The sequence below is a fragment of the Engraulis encrasicolus genome, chromosome 21, assembly GCF_034702125.1.
Source record: "Engraulis encrasicolus isolate BLACKSEA-1 chromosome 21, IST_EnEncr_1.0, whole genome shotgun sequence".
NCBI classification, from domain to species: Eukaryota; Metazoa; Chordata; class Actinopteri; order Clupeiformes; family Engraulidae; genus Engraulis; species Engraulis encrasicolus.
The window spans coordinates 39580651-39607931 of NC_085877.1; the positions used below are offsets into that span (position 1 = coordinate 39580651).

The 27281-nt window shown below is 43.1% G+C and overlaps 1 long non-coding RNA gene and 1 pseudogene across 1 annotated transcript; both read left to right on the forward strand.

The window, feature by feature from the left end:
• The window catches only part of LOC134437413 (C-type mannose receptor 2-like), an 8554-nt pseudogene extending 3267 nt beyond the window's left edge, over positions 1-5287 (forward strand).
• A 14702-nt stretch (positions 5288-19989) lies between these two features.
• Positions 19990-23429, forward strand: LOC134437931 (uncharacterized). The gene is made up of 7 exons (XR_010032509.1): positions 19990-20060; positions 21232-21301; positions 21498-21602; positions 22053-22131; positions 22236-22345; positions 22563-22667; positions 23261-23429. It is a non-coding gene; the product is annotated as an uncharacterized LOC134437931 (long non-coding RNA).
• The last annotated feature ends 3852 nt before the right edge of the window (positions 23430-27281 follow it).

A 27281-nucleotide genomic window follows, 5' to 3' on the forward strand; every position in this document is an offset into this window, starting at 1 on the left:
GAGAGAGAGAGAGAGAGAGAGAGATAGAGAGATAGAGAGAGCGAGAGCGAGAGAGAGAGAGAGAGAGAGAGAGAGAGAGAGAGAAGGGTGGACAGACACTTATGCCTCTTTTCCACTGTCGCATTTCTGATAGGCCTACAGCTCGACACAGCGTGACTCGGCCGCCACTTTTTGCTTTTCAAAAATAGGTACAACACAGCTCAGTCGTAAAGCAAAACATTGTGGCCGAGTCGCGCTGTGTCGAGTTGTAGGCCTACCAGAAAACTGGCAGTGGAAAAGAGGCATTAGAGAGTGTAAGAGGGAGAGAGGGTGTGTGTGTTTGTGTTGGGAGAAAGAGGGTGTGCATGTTGGGAGAGGGTGTGTGTGCTGGGAGGGAGAGTTTGTGTGTGTGTGTGTGTTGGGAGAGAGAGGGTGTGTGTTGGGAGAGGGAGGGTGTGTGTGCTGGGAGAGAGAGGGTGTGTGTGTATGTGTGACGGTGTGTGACAGCGCTGTGTGAAGGTTAAGTAGTTGAGCTCGCAGCCAAAGGGGGAGGACTGAGTGTAGTTAATTACAGATGGAGGGGATGAGCACAAATAAAAACACACACTTACTAGACAAGCAAAGCTAGTATTTTAGACAAGCTCCAACAGAAGTATTGTAAAGAAACAAGGTAACGTTTAAATCAGTGTTGCCAGATGTACGATAATGATCGTATTTGTACCATAATGTGTACTGTCTGTACGATTACTGATGTGGGGATTAATTGCGCTCATCCAGCACAAGCCGTCTGGCTCTGCCAACCAGTCGCTCTAGGTACTCCCAGTCAAGACTGTTCTCCGTTGTTGTACCCAAGTGGTGGAACGGTCTCCCAGAGGCAGCAAGACTAAGCACATCTCTTGCAGCCTTCAAGAAACAAGTAAAGACCTTCCTCTTTCGAGAGGAGCTACTAAACTAATGCTTGAGCTGGCCTAGCCCCAGGGAAGACTCTTGACATGGTGTTTAGTTTAGTTTAGTTTAGTTTAGTTTAGTTTAGTTTAGTTTAGTTTAGTTTAGTTTAGTTTAGTTTAGTTTAGTTTAGTTTAGTTTAGTTTAGTTTGACTGTGTGTGTGCACATGTGTTTGTGTTTGTGTGTGTGCGCTGTGTGTACTCTTTATTAATTAAAAAAAAAAAAAACGAACCCCTCTTTGCAACTGCACTTTTGATTCTGTATATTTCCTGTGCACTTTGTATTTGCTTGTGATGTTGGCTTGATTATGTCCTCTTTTGAAAGTCGCTGTGGTTAAAAAGCGTCTGCCAAATGCAATGTCATGTAATGTAATGTAATGTAATGTAATGGGGAAAAAATACATGATATACAAGTTTTAATTCAGTTGCCAACAACCACCTGGTTAATAATAATAATTATTAATTGTATTATTATTTTTTATTATAATTCATTTTATTAAATTAATTATAATTTTAAGTTTTTGGTGCAACAAAATCTGGCAACACTGATTTCCATCCTCTGCCAGGAGTGACTGAGCTGCTGGCTAGTAAAGCATTGGGTTCACATTCAATACATTGTGTCCTAATAGCAGCATTAAAGACAAAATATTGATTTTATTTTTTATTTTTCATTTTTTTACAGACATGGCTCACGGGTGGTGTGTCCTCCTGCTCACTCTAGGTACACTGTGTGTGTGTGTGTGTGTGTGTGTGTGTGTGTGTGTGTGTGTGTGTGTGTGTGTGTGTGTGTGTGTGTGTGTGTTTGTGTGTGTGCCCGTGTGTGTGTGTGTGTGTGTTTGTGTGTGTGTTCTGAATGTGCCCGTGTGCCCGTGTGCCGGTGTGTGTGTGTGTGTGTGTGTGTGTGTGTGTGTGTGTGTGTGTGTGTGTGTTTGTGTTTCTACATATGTGTATGCAAAATGAATTGACTCAATTGCCTCAAGTAATTGTGAATCGGCCCTCTCTCTCTCTCTCTCTCTCTCTCTCTCTCTCTCTCTCTCTCTCTCTCTCTCTCTCTCTCGTTCTTTCAGGTGTGTGTGGTCTCTCCTCCTCTGTGCCACGTCAGTTCCATGTGGTGCAGGAGAGGAAGATCTGGGCAGAAGCTCAGCAGTACTGCAGAAGGGAGTTCACTGACCTGGCCACCATAGACAACATGGCAGAGTGGGAGGCGATCAAAGGTGTGGTCCAGAATGGTAAGGTCTGGATTGGGCTGAAGGGAAGTGAGTACAGAAACTGGGATACACAGGCAGACGAGCCCGACCAGACAGATGACACAACTAGAACGGAGTGTGTGTCATTCAAGAAGGAAAATGGAAAGTGGCACGACGGGTACTGCACTGGAAAATATGGCTCCATCTGCTACAATGGTAAGACACCATCTTAATGTAATTAGCTATTACCTATTTATTCATGAACACAGATATTCTTTTTGTAAACCTATGTATGTGTTAGTCACATTCATCTGCTACAATGGTAAGACACCATCTTAATTAGCTATTACCTATTCACTCATGAATACATAGGGTAGAATGCCCTAATGCCTAGATTCTTTTTGTAAACGTATGCATGTGTTAGTCACATTTACCTGCTAAAATGGCGAGATGCCATCTTAATTCCCCTACTCACTTTTGAATACATACTTTATAGTAGATTCTTCAAATAAACCTATGCTTATGTGTCAAGTTACTTCACATTGCTAGACAGCACTGCTTCTCAGTTAACCATGACATGTACATGCTTTACTACAGGGAGAAACTCCACACACCCTTATGTGCTGGTTGAAGACAAGAAGAACTGGACAGACGCTCAGAGATACTGCAGAGAGAAATACACAGACCTGGCCACCATCAGGAACCAGTCAGAGAACGACGAGAGCAAAGACCTGATTGAAAACACGGCCACAGCAGGTAATGTGGGGTTCTTCTGGTTTGGGTTCAGAGATGGCTGGGAGTGGTCAGATGGCAGCAGCTCCTTCTTCCGACACTGGGCCAATAATGAACCCAACATGGAGCCCAATCAACAGCCCTGTGTGGCAATGAAGTCTTCTGGTCAGTGGAATGATCATAACTGTGACAAGGATGAAGACTTTGTCTGCTATGAAGGTGAGTCCTACAGTATATTCCATAGGAAAATGGCTATGGTGGATTTATTTGTTTTCTAACACTGACATTTCCATTTCCGCTTGTTGTGTTTGTCTTGCTATCTCTGTTTGTTTGAGATGAATGAACACATTCTAATGAAAGAGGAGGGTCTTAGCATTTAAATGCAACTTAGTGCATATTTTTATGTGATTCAGGAACTGAGATATTTAAGTTTTTATAAGCTGAGGGCAGCTTTTCTTTAAAAGGGCTAAGGCATTCAACACCCTTTTTTTGCAGGTGCCTTAGGCGTCAATGGGTCATGTTTGTTGTGTTTGTCTTGCCTCCCTCAGCTCTCCCTACAGTGGAGGTGGTGTCTCCTCGGAGTCCCTTTTACTCTGGAGATGTCGTCACCCTCAGGTGTGACATACCCAGGTACACAGGCCAACAGCAGTATGTCTGGCTAAAGGACAGCAACCCTCTTCCTGGTGAGACTAGTCAGACCATCACCATCACACTCCCAGGCCAGTACCAGTGCCACAAACGTAGAGACGGTTCTCCAGTGGCACCCTACATCAGCATGCCTGTCAACATCACATTCAATGGTGAGTGTAGGAGCCAAAAAGAGCTTTTTGTTGATTCTCACCATTTCCCTTTTTGGTCCTCTGTATTAGTGTGTGTCTGTGTGAGTGAGTGAATGATCTACCGCAGACAAACATAATTTTATCGCTGTAAAAAAATTACATAGGCCTATATTTTCCCGTTTAGCCATTGTATTTTCTTAATTTTGTTTCGCTCTACATTTTATAATCACTACACTAAATGTATCATTTGTCTTGATTACTCAGGTCTCCCTGCTGCTACAGTGGAGGTGGTGTCTCCTCCTGCTCCCTTCTACTCTGGAGATGTCGTCACCCTCAGATGCGACATACCAGAGTACTCAGACTGGCATCAGTATGTCTGGCTTAAGGACAACAGCCCAGTTCCTGGTAAGACCAGCCAGACCATCACCATCACACTCCCCCTAGAGGCAGGTCAGTACCAGTGCAGTGGAGAGAGACCAGAACGCCCGGAGACATCATCAGTAAGCAGCTCTGTTGACATCATCAGCAATGGTGAGTATTACTACCTCACCTCGTCTCCTTTGAGTCATCAAATGTATCACTTTGGGGCACTTTTCAGATCATTTCAACACTGAACTTTGTTCTTTTTGCACTATGGCCACTGCTAGAGTAAGACATCACCCATGTTTTGTTCAAGTTTGTTCTGTGGCTGTTCTGTCTTCGTTCCTCAGATCTCCTTACTGATACAGTGGAGGTGGTTCCAAACAATGGTACAGTATCATTTTAAATCATATGAATCAATAAAATAAAGTTTTAAGTGACTTCATATCAGTATATTTAGCAGCACATATTCAAATATTGTCCTTGTATCAGGGGCGCAGATTGTTTTTTTGAACTGAGGGGGACAAAGCTGTCAAAGTCATGAAGCCAACATAGAAACACACATAATAAAAACAATAACCATGCTTTGTCATATTCTTGTTACCCTCAGACAAGCTGGTCCTGGTCAAGGAGAAAAAGACCTGGAAGGAGGCTCTGGAGTACTGCAGACAGCACCATGAGGACCTGGTGTCTGTGACATCTGAGAAGATCCAGCGCTGGGTGGAGGGGTGGGTCAAAGGAGCCTCGACTCCCCACGTGTGGGTGGGCCTGCGCTACTCCTGCAACTTGGGCTTCTGGTTCTGGGTCAGTGGAGAAATAATCTGCGACTATGACAACTGGGTCTCAAGTCAAGAGAGAGATCAGGGCTGTTCATACAAGGTGGGGGCCGTGAAGAAAAAGGGGGGGGAAAGGGGTTAGCTTTGAGGAGACTCAGAAGCTCAACTTCATCTGCACCAAGGAAGGTGAGTCTGTTTCGATCTGTTGTGAACGTATGTGTGGAAGGTTGTATGACAGGTTGTTGGAAATATATGCCTATGTGCCTGCTCCCTCTTTGTTTTAACTCTCTCTCTCTCTCTCTCTCTCTCTCTCTCTCTCTCTCTCTCTCTCTCTCTCTCTCTCTCTCTCTCTCTCTCTCTCTCTCTCTCTCTCTCTCTCTCTCTCTTCCTGTCCTCGTGCAGGCCAGTGGAACTGAGCCCTGGAGATACCCCATCAGTAGAGGCTGGAGTCGGTTCTGATGAGAGAGATGGAGACTCTGGAGTCGGTCCTGATGAGAGGGATGCAGACTCTGTGTCCTCAGGGTCCTAATGGTTCCATATTCCATCCTAAACAAACACACTATACTTACTACTGGTGTTTAACAATACATTTAACTTACAATTTGGTTTGTATCCCCATCTTTGACTGATGGACATTTGTAAATATATGTTTTTAAATAATTTCATTCTCTTTTTTCATATTTGCTTATGATGAGGTCAATTGGGCGTTTGTAGTCTGATGATGTCAAGGGGGCATTTGTTACTGAAAAAAAACCCAGAAAAAACAAGGTTAAGAAACACTGGTGTGGATTCTTAGTAATGAGATCTAATTCATCTTATTTACTGATGGTGTTCATGATTTTTGTGGAAGTTTGGTTGAAAGATCATAGTGCTGGTTACCATTGGTTCAAGTTCAGATGATTTTTATTCAAGTGTGGTAAAATTATTTACATGTAACATACGGTTTGAAAATTATTGTAGGATCTTAGTTTTGTGTTTGCAAGAACATTATTTGAGGGTTTTGTGTAATCTTTATCCTGCCGTCATAAGAGAGTGATTGAAGGAAATTTGTATGGGTATTTAAGGTTTGTTGTGATTGGTGTTTAAACTTTACAGTTTGATCTGCTGGGTGTTTACTTTTTATACATTTTGTTGTTATTTAGCATTTACATTTTATGGTTTATTGTGTTTGACTTTGATATAAACTTTATGGATTGATTAGTTTGGGGTTTAAACTTTAAGGGATTATGAGTTTGATATTTTATCCTTAGGGACCGTTTGTTATTTATTTACTGGGTCTTCGGAAGAGTTACAGCCTTGGTCGTCAAATTTTGCATGACGCTTGCCTACGAAGAAGTTTAATGAAAAGCCCTACTCTACATTATCTTTTCACAAATGTTGATTGACCAATGCTGCTACTTACGGAATTATTGCATTCTGAGTTATTGCATTCTGAGTTATTGTATACTGATCTCGAAAAATACTGAATGCAGAGCCATTTCGTAGATTTACTGATAAATGTTCTTTAGCAACAACAAAACATAACGCAGGGTCTGATGATCTGATAAACTTAAGCAAAAGGGGAAGGCGTTTCTGAGGATTATGTTATACAAACTAGAAGCACTCAGACAGCGCAGACCTCCGCCAAGGAAGCTGCTTGATAGAACATTTGACTATGTTACACCCTAAGTCTTTCTGCCTTCTTTTTGTGGAGTTCCCGCAATTCAATTTCTGGTCACTAGGGGCGTCTAGATATATAGACCAGCTATGGGGAAGCATCTTTTAAAAAGTCTGGGGTTCCGGTTCGTGATCCGGATCACCAGAATTTAATCACTTGTTCCTTGGGTCATTATCAACAAGTCTACAACGTTTTGTCCGAACCCGTTGATTAGTTTTTGAGTTATCCTGCTGACAAACAGACAAACAAACAGACAGACATTTTTGAATGGCCCTCCCCTTGAGATCAAAAAATGTTGCCTGACCCTCCCTGCAGCAAAGAAAAAAATGGCACAACCGTCCCCTATTTTCCTCCGGTGACAACGAAAATAATTAACGAACAGTCCATTACAGTTTGATGTGATGCCGTTAAACAGTTTGATGTGTTTGGTATTTACTCTTTACAGTTTGATCTGACAGGGATTTCATCTTTATGGTTTGATATGACAGGGATTTCATCTTTATGGTTTGATCTGACAGGGATTTCATCTTTATGGTTTGATCTGATAGGGATTTCATCTTTATGGTTTGATATGATAGGGATTTCATCTTTATGGTTTGATATGATAGGAATTTTAAACTTTATGGTTTGATGTGACAGGGATTTTATCTTTATGGTTTGATGTGATAGGAATTTTAAACTTTATGGTTTGATGTGTCAGGGATTTCATCTTTATGGTTTGATATGACAGGGATTTCATTTTTATGGTTTGATATGACAGGGATTTCATTTTTATGGTTTGATCTGACAGGGATTTCATTTTTATGGGATTTCACCGATTTTGGTGTTTTTGCTGTTCACATTTTGTTTTCTTGTTATTTGGCATTTACAATTCATGGTTTGCTAGTAAGTTTGACATTTTTGGGTTAAGGCTTGCTTTTATTGATATTGTTACTCTATTACTAAATAACACACACACGCATGCAGGCACGCACACACACACACACACACACACACACACACACACACACACACACACACACACACACACACACACACACACACACACACACACACACACACGCATGGTCCATGTTGTGCTGGTGTTGTCAGAAAGTCTAAATGTTTCCATCTGGTCTGTATTGTTTTCACATGTGACCCTTTTATTCAATAAAGATATTTTGATTTGGACAAATCCTGCTGTGCTGGACATGTTGATGAAAGTGTGTCTTGTAGTGTTCCTGCTTAAGTGTGTGTGTGTGTGTGTGTGTGTGTGTGTGTGTGTGTGTGTGTGTGTGTGTGTGTGTGTGTGTGTGTGTGTGTGTGTGTGTGTGTGTGTGTGTGTGTGTGTGTGTGTGTGTCCTTTTGTAGGATTGTAGTGATTTGGACAAATCCTGCTGTGCTGGACATGTTGATGGAAGTGTGTCTTGTAGTGTTCCTGCTTAAGTGTACACTCGCCTCCAAAAGAGTTGTCGCCTATCCATCTTTTTGGAATAACAGCTAATAACCTGACTTTCAATTAATCACTTGGCTTCAGAAGTCACTCATATGAAAGCTACAACCCTCCCGAATGAAAATGTATGTCCAAAAATAAATTTCATGCACCAAAGAAAGATTGACCCTTTATTGAACACAGACAGGGCAGATTTTCACAAGACAAAAGTTTTGTCGCCTATCGAACATAATGTGAAAATGAGCAGATAAGTAACTTCAAAACACTTCAAATACGCAGATTGGGTGTCATACTTAATCACTGAATCACTCTCACCTCTCCAGAAAATCGACTTTGGCCTTAGGTGTATGTTTAGGGTCATTGTAATCATGGAAAGCAACACAATGAAAATCAATGGAGTTCAATGAGAGATGGTGACATATTCGCTATTCGTAGAGCAATACATGTTTAACTTCATGATTTAATCAATGATAAAAGCCCTCAAACACCTGCAGCATGCATGCAGCTCCTCATAAGAGCTGTATCTGTACCATGTTTCACTTTATGCACCATTTCTCTTTTTTCATATTCTTCATCTCCAACACCATATAGTTCTGATGCTATCCCATCTAAAATGGTTGATCTTGGGAGTCCCATCAGCCTTCATTTTTGTCAGAATTAGGCCTGACATACTCTTGGCTGGCTTTTTTGAGACAGGACAGTGGGAGAGACTTCTTTGGTGTTAAAGGTGAAGAATTTGGAAAAAAAATACATGGTGCCTAAAGTCAAACATGGGGGGGGATACAGCTCTTATGTAGAGCTGCATGCATGCTGCTAGTGTGTGAGGGCTTTTATCATTGATTACATCATGAAGTTAAACATGTATTGCTCTACGAATAGCAAATATGTCACCATCTCTCATTGAACTCCATTGATTTTCATTGTGTTGCTTTCCATGATTACAATGACCCTAAACATACACCTAAGGCCAAAGTTGATTTTCTGGAGAGATGTGAGTGAATCAGTGATTAAGTATGACACCCGATCTGCGTATTTGAAGTGTTTTGAAGTGACCTATCTGCTCATTTTCACATTATGTTCGATAGGCGACAAAACTTTTGTCTTGTCAAAATCTGCCCTGTCTGTGTTCATTAAAGGGTCAATCTTTCTTTGGTGCATGAAATTTATTTTTGTACATACATTTTCATTCGAGAGGGTTGTAGCTTTCATATGAGTGACTTCTGAAGCCAAGTGATTAATTGAAAGTCAGGTTATTAGCTGTTATTCCAAACAGATGGGTAGGCGACAACTCTTTTGGAGGCGAGTGTATGTGTGTGTGTGTGTGTGTGTGTGTGTGTGTGTGTGTGTGTGTGTGTGTGTGTGTGTGTGTGTGTGTGTGTGTGTGTGTGTGTGTGTGCAGCCCCGCCGACAGGGGGGGACTAAAGGGCTTTTTGTCCCGGGCCCTGGGAATTCTGGAATAGAGGGGGGCCCATAACTGGGCCCCCATGACGTTGGGCTCAATTATGATACGTTCACTTGTATGTGATGTGTTGTTTTTTAGGGTAGAAAAGTGCTTTATTTGCATTCAAACAATTAATTATAGATGTTTGTCTTCATTGCCCTTGAAAAAACGGCCAATAACCCCCTATCACCCCTATTCCAAAATGGATTGGTCTTTCTAGAAAAAAAAGACGACAGCATTCGATAAGTGGTCAGTGTGCGCGAGCCAGTTAGTAAACATGCACAAGTCAGGAGCGCAGAAAAAGAAGGAAAAACGAAAAAGAGAGGAAGAAGCCAAAAGGCTGAGGGGTTCTCTGGCTAAATATTTCAGGACAGACTGGAATGATGTAGCAGGCACCAGTAAAATCAGCTGTGCAGCAGATCCAGGTAAGACACGGCAAACTTTTTCCAGCCCCGTCGTCAAGTAGCCTAACATTGGCACAGGAGTGCCGTGAGCAAGTCACACGGGATTCAGTATCAGAGAGACAGGGGGTATCGAATAATTTGATTACCACAACGGCTTAATAACAATGTGTTTCATGCGCCTGTGTAATTGAATCTATGAATATGCGCATTACTCTGCAATTATGTGTCCAAATCAAAAGTTTCAGGCAGGCACGCGCACGCCAATCAGGCTGAATTGAAATGAGAATCATCCCCGGTCAGCTGAATTACAGCCAGTGTAACTCGACTCTGGTTTAAACTTATTTGGTTTAAAATAAGCCAGTGGCATGTCAACGTGTGAAATTGACATTTAGATAGCCTAGAATTGAAAGTAACGAATGGGTTATAGGCCTAACGGTGTCGTTTTGGGGTAACCTGTAACTTTCGGTTCTGATTGCGGTGAACTTGACACTCGCAAGATGAATGTGCTCCGCCTTGTTCCCCTCTCTGGAAGTTCAGCGGACATACACGCGTCCTTGACATGATTCCCCTTGGTCAAGTGAAAATGGTCGATGTGATGAAAAATGTGCTATTCATGAGCTTAAGTAATACAATAGCGTGGATTTTATTGTGATAGCATTTTGAAAACCATAACTCCACTCAGTCCATATCCGTAAGGTTGTAAATAAGTTTTTGTTTATCCGTTATAAATGGGCTTGTCATCCCGACGTGGTGTGTTTTGGCGCTGCACAAGGGAATTACGTGATTGTGGTTGGGCGTTTGACTATTTTGTGTAGGGACCGTCAGGGATGAGGGGGTGGGGGGCTTTTTTGGTGTTGGGAGGGGGGGCCCATTGAGAAAATTTTGTCCCGGGCCCAGCCAAACCTGTCAGCGGCCCTGTGTGTGTGTGTGTGTGTGTGTGTGTTTGTGTCCTTTTGTAGGTAGTATGCCTCAGGTCAGCTCATCATGCAAACGTCCTGGTTGCAGCATTACCAACTGTGATGTGGAGTGTCAGTATTGGAAAACGATAAAACTCTATTATTGAACTCAAGGGGAGGTGTAAAATTAAAATGCTTATTTCCAAAAATGGGACAGTATCAACTTAAAGGTGCATTGTGTAATATTTGTATGTAGCGAAGGGGAGTAGAGTTGCCCAGCTGGGACTTGAACCCAGACCTTCTGGGGTAGTAAACCGGGGCTCTGACCGCTACACCAAAGAGCCAGGCTCGTTGGCATGTTAGTCAGAACACACCCACAACCCTAGTGATGGTCACTCCATCACATTGCCTTCCCCTTCGGGAAGCGCACCCGTGCGCTTCACACACTCATGGTGTACCTCACGCAACTGCCCATCATGCTTCTCCCATCCAGTGTGCCCCGTCATCAATGCTTCACCCATCACTGGGGTACCTCACACCGGGGTCACCAATCCTGGGGGTCCCTCACATGGAATTACGGCTCACACACCATGGGTACGCTTCCGATGGCCTCACGGTAGCCATCCCACTTCTGACACCATTTGTAGCGAAGGGGAGTAGAGTTGCCCAGCTGGGACTTGAACCCAGACCTTCTGGGGTAGTAAACCGGGGCTCCGACCGCTACACCAAAGAGCCAGGCTCGTTGGCATGTTAGTCAGAACACACCCACAACCCTAGTGATGGTCACTCCATCACATTGTAGTACTTATTTACAGAATTCATGCTGCCGATTCACTAATGGACCGACCGTTACCTTTTTCATGAATTCTAACGTCCACCATCAAACTCTAAATATTCTTATGACTGGGAAAATAGCACTCTTCCTACATGAAAAGGGGGATCTTCCCCATGGTCCGCTATTTTGACATTTTTAGTTGCAAAAATTACTGTACTTTGGCCATAGTAATATATATTAGTTCATTAATTAGTAAATATTCATGAAAAGATAAAATTTTGGCAGTAGACGGCACAGTTTCACTGAACAGCATAGTTGCAAGGCCTTCTCTGTCCATGTCTTGCACAGTGCGCATTTAAGAGCCAGGGGGCCCTGAATCAATATCATGTTTTAAACATGATATATTTCAATATCCCCTGAGCCCACACCAACAAAAGGGTATCTAACGTCTAAACTAAATTCCCATATCTCATCTGAACCAAGATGGAGGGGATGGAGGGGGGGGGGGGGGGGGGGGGGACTTTCTTGTTGGGGCCCATGACATCATAACAAGTCAAGTCAAGTCAAGTCAGCTTTTATTGTCACTTTCTTCATATGCACAAGACATACAAGGGAAAGGAAATTAGATTAACCCGTCCCTGCATGAGTAACCTGCCCAGTCCTCCACTCAGGGCTCCAATGTGGACTGTCAGGTTATCTAGTTGTGCTGTATATAACACAAGGACTGTCTTATTGTCTATTAAATTACAGCCTGTCGATTGCCTGGTTATCTACACAACATGTGGATTGCCTGGTTATACAACATATGGACATGTGGATTGCCTGACTATATCGTTACAACGTGCTTCTTCCTCTTGGAGAACAGATGCATAGTTGAGTGAGAGAGTCGGATTCCCGAGCCTGAGAAAACACACACACACACACAAACACACACGACAAAAAAAGAGACACTCAACATTGACACTGAGGGCTAAATATTCATCTGAAGTCTTTGTGTAGATAGGAAAATAGTGTCACAAGCGCTACAGCGAAATGAAACAGAAGCTTAAGCTAGATTCACACACATCACTACTAGTTATTCGCTCAGCAAATGAAGTCAATAGAATGTCAATGTGTTCCAGCGAGGCGAGCAGGCGAGTACTGTACAAGTGATGCGATGTGGGCGGATCCCGAGTTGAAAATATTTTAACTTTGAGGCAAATATGAGGCACTTACAAGGTGGACCTTTCAGCTTTATTTTTTATAGAAATGACAAACTGTTACGTGCCTTTGTTGTTAAATATACTGAAGCCATTGCTAGTTACCTCTATTCGCAGGCACATAGAGGCATAAATGCCATGTGGGAAAGTTGGGATGCTTTTTAGACTGCATATAAATAACAAGAGGCAGTTGGGGTGAATGGGGTGAATGTTTCAGCTTTATTGGTTAGTACATGCAATACAAAAGATGACAAATGCTGAAAATGTTTGAGTTAAGCCAGTGGTTCTCAAACTCTTTCCATCATTCCCCCCTTCAGAGGGTCTGAATGCTTCCGAGTCCCCCCCCCCCAGTACCAGCAGTACTCGCGCAGACTGATTTTGCGATTGCTGCGCAAAATCAAAGGAAAGGTGACTGGTGAGATTAAACAATGAGGGACTGCAGTCGAATGCAGATGTGTGTTCATTTCCTATGCAATTCAAATTCATAACAATTAATAATATAATGTTGGTGAGGGCTTTAAACTTATTGACTTATTGGCGAGACAGGAAATCATTTTCTTGGGGGGAAAAAAACAAAAAATCAGATGTCACACACCCCCCCTGTCATGCCTCCGCGCCACCCCAGGGGGGCTTACGCCCCACTTTGAGAAACACTGAGTTAAGCCATTGCTAGTTGCATCTATTTGCAAGCACATAGAGGCTTACATACTATGTGTGTGCAGGTGTAGGTAGCATGCTAGTTGCAGCTATTTACATAGAGGCATAAATGCCATGTGTGTGCAGGTGTCTAGCTAGCATGCTAGTTGCAGCTATTTATACATAGAGGCATACATGCCATGTGTGTGCAGGTGTCTAGTTAGCATTTTCAGCAATAGCAGCTATTTACATGGAGGCACAAATGGCTTGATTACTTTAAAAAGTAGCTGCAATATATTTCAACAGAGTTTGCAAACACAGGCACATGTATGAATGGCATATGCGTGTGTGTGTGTGTGTGTGTGTGTGTGTGTGTGTGTGTGTGTGTGTGTGTGTGTGTGTGTGTGTGTGTGTGTGTGTGTGTGTGTGTGTGTGTGTGTGCGCGCGTGTGTGTTAGGGTGACCATCTGTTCCGACTTCGGCCGGACAACCCCGCCCCTTATCTATCTAACCTACCGTCCTCGAGCCGTACCCATTGCTTCAACTCGCTGACTCCCCGCCTCCGTGGACAAATCAGTGAAGTCGGCATTCTAAACTGTAGGCAGAAATCAGGGAGCAACGCTGCCATTTTACCTCAGACTAACTCAGCTGCCAACAACAGTTTTACTTGTACAACAAGATGTTTTGAGAAGGATTTTCGCATTTCATTATGTCACTCCGATAAAGGAGTCATCAGTAGGCTACCACTAACTTAATGTTGTATCAGAGACGGCAGGTTACGATAGACAATCCTTCCGTTGTAGTCTGCATTATTTCATAAATATTTTTTTCATGTATTGGGTAGTCATGCATGCCTACAATTTATTTGATTTACTTTACTCAAAGTTAAGGTCAGGAGTGTGTTCATCAGCTGTGTTTTAAAACGAGAGGTGACCGCTTCTGTCAGCCTTTTGTTCATGCAGACGCTTGGATAACCATAGCAACACGAGCTCAAAATACAGACAGAGCGCCCGTGCAGAAAGACGCTTTCTTTGTTCTGTTTGCAAAGTTGTGAGAGCCCTTGTTGTAAATGCATTTAGCGGATAATCTTAAAGGACCAGTTCAGTCAATTTCAATGTGCTCTTGTATCGCTCACGCTACCCTTGACTTGTCAGTATGCGGTGATGCTGCATTTTTCAGCTAAGCCCTTTCCGAGATATGAGCTATTTCTAATGGGGGCAGTGTTTGTACATTTTTAAAAAGATTAACATAGGCCTACTCCAAATATTTTCCCAAAAGGTACCACTGTTTGCTAGTTGTCTGCTGATGTTAATCTGTTGATAAAACCTTTCGGATGTTTTTGGTAATTCATTTTTAATTTTTTTAATGTAAACAAAGCGCTGCCCCCATTACAATGACCAAGATCTCGGAAAAGGCTGAAGAAGGGAAAAAAAACCTCAGGTACTGACAAGTCCAGGGTAGTGTGAGCATTACAACTGCATGTTGAAATTGACTGAACTGGTCCTTTAATTCCACCATGTGTTACCAGTGCAGGAAAAAAATAGGAGACAGATAATAGTAGACAATAATATAGCAACGTAATTTCACTTTCATACACTCAGTCAGAGTAAGCTACTTCACGTAGACTATGGACCGCAAATTATACAAATCGCGTGCAGATTTCCCCAACATAAGGCTAAAGCAATGTAGTTAATTTGTTGTGCGAAGTCTGGAGTAAAATCTGGAGTAACATGGCGGCTGCAGATATCAGAAACACGACCGACTGTCAGTCTAGTTTCTTTCAATGTTTGTGCCTCGCATCTCGAGGTCATAAGCACAAGGCGAGGATGAGAGGAAAGACAATCAGAGGGACACACGGACGTCGTAAACAGGTCGTAAAAATGGACCGATGGCCACCCTAGTGTGTGTCTGTGTGTGTGTGTACATGTGTGTACGCCTGCATGTGCAGTTATGCTCTTTTCTTGGTGGTTAAGTACAAGACACAGGTGTATGTATCATCTAGGCCACTCCTCTCTCCCTCCTCTATGCCAGTCCAGCCCAGAGCTCCAGCAGACTCCTGAAACACAACAACACACGACATACATCATATGATGCTGTTGCTATGACACCAGAGGATGCTGTTACCAAATACAGCAGAGGATGATGTTGCTAACAGACTCGAAGAAGCTGTTGCTAAGGTGTTGTGGGTAGGGCATCAGCCTTGTCGCCAAAACACTCGGCCTGCCAAGTTGTTAGGGGGAGTAATTAACCAACGCTCCCCTCCATCATCTTCCATGACTGATGTACCCTGAGCATGGTACTTTCTTGCTGCACTGCTACCCTGGGGTGTCGTTTGGGGCTACCCTTGCACGGGTGAGGCATAAATGCAATTTCGTTGTGTGCAGTGTGCATATTTGTGATGTTGCGTGCTTTGTCCCAATGACAATGGGAGTTTCCCTGGTAGGCTTTCACTTTCATATTATTCATTTTACTAATATATGATGCTGTAAATAGGACCCCTGTCACTACGGGTGGAATTCTCCCACCCGCGTAAGTCAAAATAAGCATGCAACAGCGCCTCCGCGCTTACTTAAGTGACACAGGATTTACGTGGGATTTCACCAGTTGCACACTTTGGGTGGGGCCAGGCCAAAATCAGGGAGTTTTGCATGTAAATGAATCCTAAGCGCATTCTCCCGTGTACTTACGCGCTTTTCCCTTTACGCACGCTTTTCCCTTTACGCACATCAAAGGGCTGTAGTAAGGTCAAGCGCCACTATGAGGCAAAATTTAATATTGGATTTGGTGTCCGCTTTGGTTCGCATTTTGAAGATTTTACACGGTATTTGATAGGGACAGATATATAACATGTAGGTTGCATAACAACCAAACAGCAAGCATCATAGCATTCATAGCCAAAAGCTAATTTCCAATGCCTGTATGCGGTTTGCTTTGTTGATGTTCCATAGTACCGTCAGCCTGAGTCCAAATCAAAATTCAATTCTCAGTATTCCTATTTCTAAACTACACATTTCCACGTGTGCGTTCTACATTACCTGTGGGCAAAATATGACGACTGTTCAGAGCATGTTCTCATATCGGTAAGCTCACGAGCAAAAGCTAATAATTAATAGTCAGGCCCCACCCAAAGTGCGCAACTGGTGAAATCCCGCATATTCACACACTAGAGTAAGCGTGGAGGCGCTGTTGCACGCTTATTTTGACTTATGAGGGTGGGAGAATTCCGCCCTAAGAGACCAGATGATGCTGTTCCTTCAATACGAGAGGATGATGTTGCTAAGAGATCAGATGATGCTCCTACAGGAAGTGCAAAGCAGGCTTAGCCAATCAAATGTGAAGGTCACAAAGGTGAAAAAGGTTGAATGTGAGAGATTCCGTTTCTCAGACTCACCTGGACTTGGGCAGATGGGCTGGCAGAACCGGACTCTACATCAGACACACACACAAGAGGAAAGGAGAGGAGAGTTAGTGGTGTGTGTGTGTGCTACATGATCTCGAACGAATTGCGTCTATAATCTAACGCAAACCAAAAACTGAAATTGCGTCCCGTTTACGACGCGTTCTCTTTGACACACATGCGCAGTGGTCATGCAGCTCTCCGTGACAGGTTAGGTTTAGGGGAAGTTTTGGTCAGGGCACAAATTTAAAATTCAGAAACGTGGCATTACTGACAGGTTAGGCTTAGGGATGGTTTTGGGAAGGGGACCGCTAGACCAATCAGAAGTCACCTATGTGCTCTAGACAGCAGGGAATGCGTCGGAATTGGTACACAATCTTGGATGTTGGTTTGCGTGAGAAATGAGGCGCAATTTTTCGAGATCAGGCTTGTGTGTGTGTGTGTATGTTTGTGTGTGCGTGTGTGTGTGTCGACTACCTTCATTGTTCTTGGTCAGGAAGAGGATGAGGAAAAGCAGGTTGAGGAGAACACTGAGGATCCCCAACACTAGAACCACAGATACACACATACCACTGCAAAACACATCTGAAACACACACACACACACACACACACACACACACACACACACACACACACACACACACACACACACACACACACACACACACACACACACACACACACACACACACACACTATTAAACACAACCACAGATACACACACACCACTGCAGAACACACCTGCAACACACACACACAGAGACACGCACACGTACGCACACTGTTAATTATGGATAGCCTACACATACACCACTGCAGAACCTACCTGAAACAAGACAGAAACAAGACTGATACACACACACACACACACACACACACACACACACACACACACACACACACACAGTGAGGAAGCGACTGTCAAGGATGTGTGCGTCACGAGCGGAGCGGAGAAGAGCAGGCACGAAGTCGGAAGTATCAAAAATATTTAGGCCTTTTATTTACCTTTACCAAAGACATCAGAAAATAAATGTGCATGAGGGCATGAATCAAAATGGACAGGACACTTTCTGGAATACAAAATACACGACAGTCTTCTTCGAAATTGCTTCAGCAGTATCAAACTACAGCACGATTTTCTGCTTACACCGATATGCAACAGAATACGCGAAGCCACCTCCTACCGGTTACCAGGTGCTTCTTAATCAAAAGTCGCTCACATCAACGACTTGACTACGGCGTAAATACACCCATTTCCTAAGGCCAGCAAATTATTCTCTAATTCAATTACTCACTTAACGCTGCATGACTACCAGTGATTGGTCTAACAATTCCTTCCGACCATCGCAAAACAAAAACAGCCAGTTTAAACAGAACACTCAAAACATAACCACATAGAACATAAGGATTGCCCCTGTACACATTCATGATCACAAATATTAAACATGACACAAAATCCCCACACATTTCCCCTCCCAAAAGTCATTGATGGAATCTCCAAAGGAGATTGTGCTTCCGCCTATGGCCATGACAAAGTTCGGAGAAAGTGTTCCATTGCAGGTGTGCGCGTGTAAGAGTGTGCGCTTGTGTTTTCGCTCGTCAAAATCCCAACATTTCAGACAACTCAAAATTTTCATATATAAACCGTTTGTGAGTTTTTACAATAGGCTAAACCAGTCAGTGAGAAGAGGGAGGGAAACTTCACTTTCTCACACACACACACACACACACACACACACACACACACACACACACACACACACACACACACACACACACACACACACACACACACACACACACACACACACACACCCTTACCATGCCCTGCTGTTTCTGAGGAATCTGGCCCACTCTCATCTGGTACACCTGTAAAACACACACACACACACACACACACACACACACACACACACACACACACACACACACACACACACACACACACACACACACACACACCCACACATACAGTACAATCAGGGTTGCTGCCAGAAAGTTGGTGCTAGAGACTACAGACTACCAACACTTCACCCACCACCCCCCTCCCCAACCACCACCACCACATACACACACACACACACACACTCAAGCGGCGTACACACACAAAGCTAGCTTTTCGCTTGCTCGCCTACTCGCCACTCTTTCATGGAACGTTCGCTGAAAGTTCCCGCGGCTTTAACTGCCAATGGACAGCCGAGAAGTACCGAACTCTGCATTCCAATTGGTTACTCGCTTACTCGCCTCGCTCGAAGATAAAATATTTTCAACTCGGAATCCGCCCACATCGCATCGCTCACTGCATGAAAAGAGGAATTTGTGGCTGAGTTTTGCACCTTAAATTGCCTCATACCTCAAGCCACAGCATTTGCGGCTCCCCCATGCCCCCCTCCCATCCCCTTCTTAGAAGAGCCTTTAATATGTAAATGCCAGTGATCAGGTCGGGAGCTGCCCCAGTCAATTTCAAGTGGGGTGGGGTGGGGTGAGGTCAGGTGGGTGGGAGGGGTCGGCAGGCCTGTTTCTAGGATTTTGGGGTCCCTAGGCAACGGGATTGTTGGGGGCCCTAGGGCATTTTTTGGCCTTTTACTAAAATGTGTGTGTGTGTGTGTCTGTGTGTGTGTATGTTTTTTCACGCTGCCCAGTGGTGTTTTTCAGAATCACTAACCATTAAACCAGGGGTAGGGAACCTATGTCTCGAGGGCCCTTGAGGCCGTTTTATCCGGCCCCTGATATCATTATAATGTTTTGCAACTTCACAGGAATCTTAGAAATTACATTTCCAATGCAATTAAGTTATCCTATATTCAGGGGACCTAGAAAAGGTGGGGACTGTTTTAAAGGTATCTACCTTTAAAGATGTCTATATGTCTATATAGGCCCAGGAAATCCTGATTTGTGTTCATACGGCCCCCAGAGGATTTTATGACCATGGTAATTTGAAGTGGCCCCTCGAATGAAAAAGGTTCCCCACCCCTGCATTAAACCTTTCTACTAGCCACAGCTTTGCTGCCAGTACATTTTATTATGATACTATAAGCTCAGAAATTAAGTTGATCAAACAATTCGATCTGTGCTATAAACATTTAAATGAACCTACAGAATAGGCTATCAAAATAGAATCATCTGAATGATCTTTCTTGGACATACATTTTGAAGTGACCCTTCGAATTAAAAAGGTTACTCAGCTGCTTTTGAGGAAAAACATCAATGTGCTTGGCCACTCTGAACTAAAGCAAGGATTGTTCAAGTTAGTTGAAAATAGACCGTCTCTGGTTAAATTAGTTCTACACCAAGCCTTTAGGTGGCAGTACTAATTGGCACAATGCGAATTCCACACACAAGCCACAAAGAAGCCATCAGCCGCGGTCAACAACACATTCCTGATTGAACAGAGTTTACAAGTTTCTTGGCGATATGGGGGGAAAGTTCCTCACATACCAACGGAAAATGGGCTTCATATACATGTAAGTACATTTTACTCAACTGTGGTTTAAAGTTTCAGTACTCAAGAGCGATTGAATAGCTCCTCTGAACACAGATCCGCCATTGCTAAGTTGTAGCACAGCCGCTTTACATAGCTGGTAGCTCAAGTCCCCTCAATGTGACTACACTAGTTGCTGCTGTACGCTAGTAAATTCTGATGACTTGCGAGCATCGTAATGACAAAATGCTGTGGTGAAACAGTGAATATGTTAAGTATACTTGTTGATGGTAAATTGTTTGACATTGCTCGTTATCAGTTCAGTTGCCTTTCCCCTGCCTAAAGATAGACAAAGGCTACCGTTAGCATGCTATTGCGTTAGCTCATCAACTAGATGCTGGGCACGGCTCATTTTTCACGTCTGCCCGGCATTTCGCTGATGAACTAACGCTTAGACGCCTTGCCAATGTATTTTACAGCGGCAAAAATGCATCTAGGCGACGTTGGAAAGACTGGTGTGCCGTCTGGGTATGTTGGTTTTCAGTGCTGGGCAGTAGCGAAGCGACTAGTTTAACTACATTCTCTAGTAGCTTGGTCGTAGCGTCACTACTATGTATCGAGTAGCTAACATCCCTGTAGTTAAGCTATTTTTCCTCAAGTAGCGACGTAGTCTACAAAAGCTACAATTTGTCCCCCATCGATTTTACTCAATGATTTTTGTTTTACTTTCTCTATCCTGAAACCTAGGCAGTCACACCGGGGTTCCCAAGACCCACCTGCGTAAAATCAAGTTAAAGGTGGGATACAATTTAGTTCCATGCTACACCTTGCCCTTTCACCAAACCGACCGATTCTTCCTTGTTGAGCTCTATATTATGAAAGCTAACCGTGAGTAGTTCTGGCGGCAGCTCTCAGTAACGCGAGCCCAATGTATCAGCGCGAGCTCAATGTCGACCAGAGTGGTCAAGTTGAGCACGCCACCCGAAATCAATGTGAAATACCCTGCCATTTGCAACAGTAGGCAACCTGTCCTTAAAAAGTATGGGTCCTCAAAACAGCACTTGTTGCACAAATAAGTGTAGATGGCCTCTTCAAGAAATTGAAATTATGTAATTATGTACTGACCTTGTCTAAATAATGTAGGCTAGTTTATGTCCATGTATTATATTAGGACCCAAGGTTAATGGGTTATTCTATTTACCATGTTTTCACAGGCTGCTGTCTCATAATATGGCGAAGACGAGTCACCTGAAGGCCTAACTCGCCATAGAAGACTGAAAGAATGTAAGATTAACTTCTTTGTGACCAATATGACTTGCTCATTGATACATTTGCTATGTATATATGAGGTGCACGGCAAAGTATTTAATTTATTTGTCTCGCTTCTAGGAGCTGTAGAAACAATAGGGTGTTCTTTTTCAGGGTATTCTTTTTTATAGAACTGGACAGGTCATTTATTCGTTCCCCTTGTTTTTTGAAGTGTCCTGCAGGATGCTGTGTCCTGCAATCCTGTGTGCTGTGCTACAGACGCGTGTGGAGGTCAACCCAAAATGGGCACAGTCTCACCACAGAAGAGTGAAAGAGGGTAAGCTTAACCTATAGCCTACGTCAGGGTTGGGGAACCTTTCTCATTCGAAGGGCCGCTTCAAATTCATCCGAGGGGCCGTAAAAGTCCTCCAAGGGCCGTACTATGAACACAAACCAGGATTTTCCCTTTCACTTTAGGCCTATATTGAAGGCAGCCACATTTAAACAAACACCACCTTCTTCAGGTTCCCTGAATATAACTTAATTGTATTGCAAATGTATTTTCTAAGATTCCTTTACAAAATATGTCATATTTTATGTGAAGCTGAATAGCATTAAAATTATATCGGGGGGGCCAGATAAAACTGCCTCAAGGGTCGCAAACGGCCCTAGAGACATAGGTTCCCCACCCCTGGCCTACATTGTCAATATGACTTGTGCTACTTTATAGATAAGTAATCAATGCTGTGCATTGCTATGTTTTGATTTATTTTCTTACATCCTACAGATCCTGGCAGGGAGACGGTAGTGTCCTGCAGAATGGTGATGGGCCAATCTTACAAGAGACCACAGAAAACTGATATAGTGTAAGATTATCCCTGTTGGGCTCAATAGGTCTTGCTTATTGACATATTTGCTATGTCAATATGAGATGCATGGCAAAGTATTTATTTATTTGTCTCGCTTCTAGGAACTATAGAAACAACAGTGCCTGCTGCAGTATAACGAGGACACCCTGAGCAGAGAGCTCCAATAGACCCAGGTCCAGTGTCTTGGCAGGGTGAAATGGCACTGATATGGGTATGTACTAATGTCAGTTAAAATGAATGAATGAATGAATTCTCATATCTGAATAATGTGAACACTGGATTTACCACACACACACACACACACACACACCCTAGGCCTAGATGATTTGGACCCAAGGTTACTTTTACCACAGCTCTGGCACATCAATTTTCATTTGTTTAATAACTGGTCAGGTAATTTATTCATTCCCCTTGTTTTTTTTTTGTAGTGTCCTGCAGGATGCTGTGTCCTGCAATCCTGTGTGCTGTGCTACAGACGCGTGTGGAGGTCAACCCAAAATGGGCACAGTCTCACCACAGAAGAGTGAAAGAGGGTAAGCTTAACCTATAGCCTACGTCAGTGGTGGGGAACCTTTCTCATTCGAAGGGCCAATTCAAATTCATCCGAGGGGCCGCAAAAGTCTCCAAGGGCCGTACTATGAACACAAACCAGGATTTTCCCCTTCACTTTAGACCTATATTGAAGGCAGCCACATTTAAACAAACACCACCTTCTTCAGCTTCCCTGAATATAACTTAATTGTATTGCAAATGTATTTTCTAAGGTTCCTTTACAAAATATGTCATATTTTATGTGAAGCTGAATAACATTAAAATTATATCGGGGACCAGATAAAACGGCCTCAAGGGTCGCAAACGGCCCTCAAGACATAGGTTCCCCACCCCTGGCCTACATTGGCAATATGACTTGTGCTACTTTATAGATAAGTTCTCAATGCTGTGCATTGCTATGTTTTGATTTATTTTCTTACATCCTACATATCCTGGCAGGGAGACATAGTGCATGAGACCATAGAAGACTGAAATAGGAGATTATCCCTGTTGGGCTCAATATGACTTGCTTATTGATTTGCTATGTCAATATGAGGTGCATGGTGAAGTATTAATTTATTTGTTGTTTCTACAGCTCCCAGAAGTGAGACTGAGTGCCTGTTGCAGTATGACGAGGACGCAGTGACCAGAGACCTTCAGTAGACCCTGCTGGCATGATTGGTGGCTGAAGAACATGAAATCAACAGCAATGTTTATAATGTTGTACATACCTGTATAGTCTGTATTAAAAGGCAGTACCTGTAGTATTTTTCCTCTTACTTTCATATTTACCACATATTTACTATGAATTGACAACTTCTACTAAAATCAATTTTTTGTATGTGCCCTGACTAAAACTATCCTTAAACCTAACCTGTCAGAGATGTAACAACAACCTGCTCTTAGCAATGTGGCAGCAGTCTACTTGGATGCAGCGGGGAACATAGAACCCTTTTTTGAAAAAGCATTGTATGTTTCTGAGTTTTATGAATTGTGCCCTTCCCAAACATCATGCATAGGCTAAGCGTATCTATGACACGCTGATTTGAACTCACTATCGCGTGTGTCCAATACGCATTTTCAAGTTAAGTCGTGCTCCACAACGCCCTGTGACAGGTTAGGTTTAGGGATGGTTTTGGTTTAGGCACAATCTAGGTAGAAATTCGCCTAATCTCGCTGTTCTTGGCAAAAGTAAAGCAGCAGAAACATTACTTCACTGACAGGTTAGGTTTAGGGGTGGTTTTGGTTAGGGCACAGCAAAACATATTTGCGTTTAGTAACAGAAATGCGCTGTGACAAAACAAAATCGCCGACACGGCGGGAAAGCTGCGCAAACCTCGTCACTAGTCAAAAGTGCATGAAAGCGCTTTACCGTTGCGTTGAGGAGCACGCTTTGAATTCAAAATGCGTCGCACCATGCACTAGCGTGCGATACGTACACAAAATCTCTGACTAAAGCATGATGACAGCCTGCCCAAACTTAACCTGTCGGTAATGAAATGTTTCCTAGTTGTACATTTGTGACCTGAGTGCTGTGTACATCACTGCATATAGAGTATATTGTTTGCACGGTATGTGTGTAGTTGCATGGTTCTTGTCAAAGTGTGTGTACATTGTTTGGTGTGATATTAAAAGCGTTAAAACAATTCATTTTCATTTCTTTCATTTTCATTTTATCAATAAATTCACATCATGCATGCTAAAGCCCCATCACAGTGCAGCCTATAATGATGTGAATATAATGATGTGAATATACAAAGTAAAATCAACCTAGGTATATTAGTAATAATTTTTGCATAATTATACGGACCTACTGTATACGGTCTGCATAAATTAATCCAGCGTGACCAATAGAAGGTCGTAGCTGCTAACCAAGCTCTTTTACTTTGAGTCACGTGTCTTTTTCGTCCAATAAGAGCAAGGCTAGTCCGCGTTCCGGGCTGGCTGTCATTGCCTTTCATGTGGTAATCGTTGGGCCATTAACACCCTGCTGTGAGACCTATCGCGGCTCGCGATTCGCTTCCGGGCGATTTAGGTGTCATCAAAATTGTTAGTTTTGATTCTCTCAAGCGCTCAAAATCAGACGAAAGTTAGGCAAGTCTGTGGGCGATTAGGGACGAGTTCATTGTCACAAATCCCCCTTTTCGTGCTGTGGCTTGTACAGTACTCGCCTACTCGCCTGCGAGTCTCGCTGGGACACATTGACATTCTATTGAGTTCATTCGCTGAGCGAGTAACTAGCAGCAACGTGTGTGTACGGCCCTTCACACAGTCATACACACGCTCACTTACCCTCCCCTGCTGTCTCGCGAGCTGTAGCTGCAAACACACACAAGATAAGGTCAGCTAACATTATACACACACACACACACACACACACACACACACACACACACACACAAACACACACACACACACACACACACACACACACACACTAAAGCCGGGCATACACTGTGGGACTTTTTGTTCGATTTTGCACCGATTTGTCACTCGCATTACTTTTTGGGAGTCGGGCGAATTTCGCTCGCTCGGAGGTCAATCGTGAGTCTCGCATCGTGTAGTGTACATGGGGTAGCGACAATCAATTTCACCTCACAATCGCGCAAGATCCGTAGGGTCGCAATAAAATCAAAACGGTTTGAAATCCTGGTTGTCTCTTGTGAGTAAATCGCACAGTTAAATCAATGTTACGACCCAATTTGACACTACATTTGCACAAATTGATAGAGCAGCGTGATATGCTCTTGATTGCGTCCTCATCTACACCTCAGGTGCGCATGTTCCCTCCTCTGCAGACCAGGGGAAAATACCTGTGGTGTCGCACAGTGGGAGCATTCTGCTCGCATCCGAATGTCGACTTGTATAGTGTGAGGACGTGAGTCGTGAGATGTGAACTTTCAAATCGTTAAATCCCTCGTGTAGTGTGAGAAGGAGCTTAATACCCACGATTGAAAATATCGCACAGTGCATGCCTGCCATTACACACAAACACATTACATTACATTACATTGCATTTGGCAGACGCTTTGTGACCAAAGCGACTTTCAAAAGAGTACATAATCAAGCCAAATACACAAGCAAATACAAAACGAAACACACAGGACATTGATGTGTGAATTCCATAATCATTACCTGTGACGTTGAGGTATGTGGCGTTGTAGTAGACCATGTGTTTGCCTGGTTTGGCTCCACAGAAGTAGAGTCCAGAGTCAGACACTCTCACACTCCTGATCTCCAGAGTAGACATGCTGCTGTTCATGGATGCAGTCATGTGGTAACAGCTGAAGCCATTGTAGTAAGATGGAGGCCCATTGGCTGAGAGCTCCTCGTTGTAGGTGGGGCTAAGGATGGAGACTGGTGCTGATTGGCCGGTTTGCTTCAGCCAGGTGACTGATGTGTATCCCCTTCCTGTTCCCAAAACTGAACAGTTCAACTGGACCATCTGACCCTCACGCACCCTCACCACTGAGCTGGACTTGGGGGAATCAGAGGTTGGCTCACCTAATGCACATACCTATAGTTAGATCCTACACACACATAAACTTACAAACTTAAAGGGGCCAATGATATTATGATCAATTTCATTGTTAATATTTTGCTTTACTGTCCATTGTGAAGGTAATTTCCAATGACCACTTGTTTTCAAGTCCATTCTCTTTACCATTGTGTACATGCACTCTACATCCCCTGTTTGAAATGTGTGGAAGTGCAAACATTTAGACCGTCAATGTTCTGAAATCTTGTCGCAGCATGAAACTTTTCATCAAGCGTTCTATAACTAATATTACATCAGTAGAGCTGCATTTGACCTGGAATCCAACCCTGTATGTCTAAAGTTGAAATCTAAAGCGTTCATCTGATGTTCACAATTCATCTCAAAAGGATGCATCCTATGTTATTTTATTAACTGTAACTTTTGTCTTGCTGTGTCATTTGCTGAAACACATTCCCTTTCAAATGCGAGTCTTCCGTGCGTGTGGTGGACTGATTAGGCGCAATGGGCAGTCCTCGATGGATTGGTTTCATACTGGCTTTATAATAACACCTAGGCTTAGTCTCTGCCCCACTGTTCTTCTGCTCACATTTATCGACCAGGCAAAAGCTTTTTTAAAACAATATTAAGGACATGCCACCTGCGCCACCGCCACCATTCTGTCCCCAAATTTACCCGGAAAACGTTGAAATGCTCATCCTAATGCCAATGTTGGCTAGCCTGATTATCATCGACTTTCAAATCTCTTCGAGACTTGGTCTGACCAAGATCATAACAATTAACATTTCCCAAACGGCATTTCCCAAACGGCCTCCCTTGGTTTGCTAATGATTGTTTGGTAATACTTTACAATAACCTTCCGCAAATGGTGAACTAATGGTTAGCTAATGGTTTGTTGTGCATCTATAATACTATTATAAGCATTGATATATCATTATTAAATCAATTGTATAACACTTAATGTTGGCAATAACATTTAGGGCTGCACGATTATGGAAAAAATTATAATCACGATTATTTAGATCAAAATCACGATCACGATTATTAATCACGATTATGCAGCAAAGCTTATGTCACCCAACCCCCCAATTTCCGGGGCGACATAATAATACCCTACCAT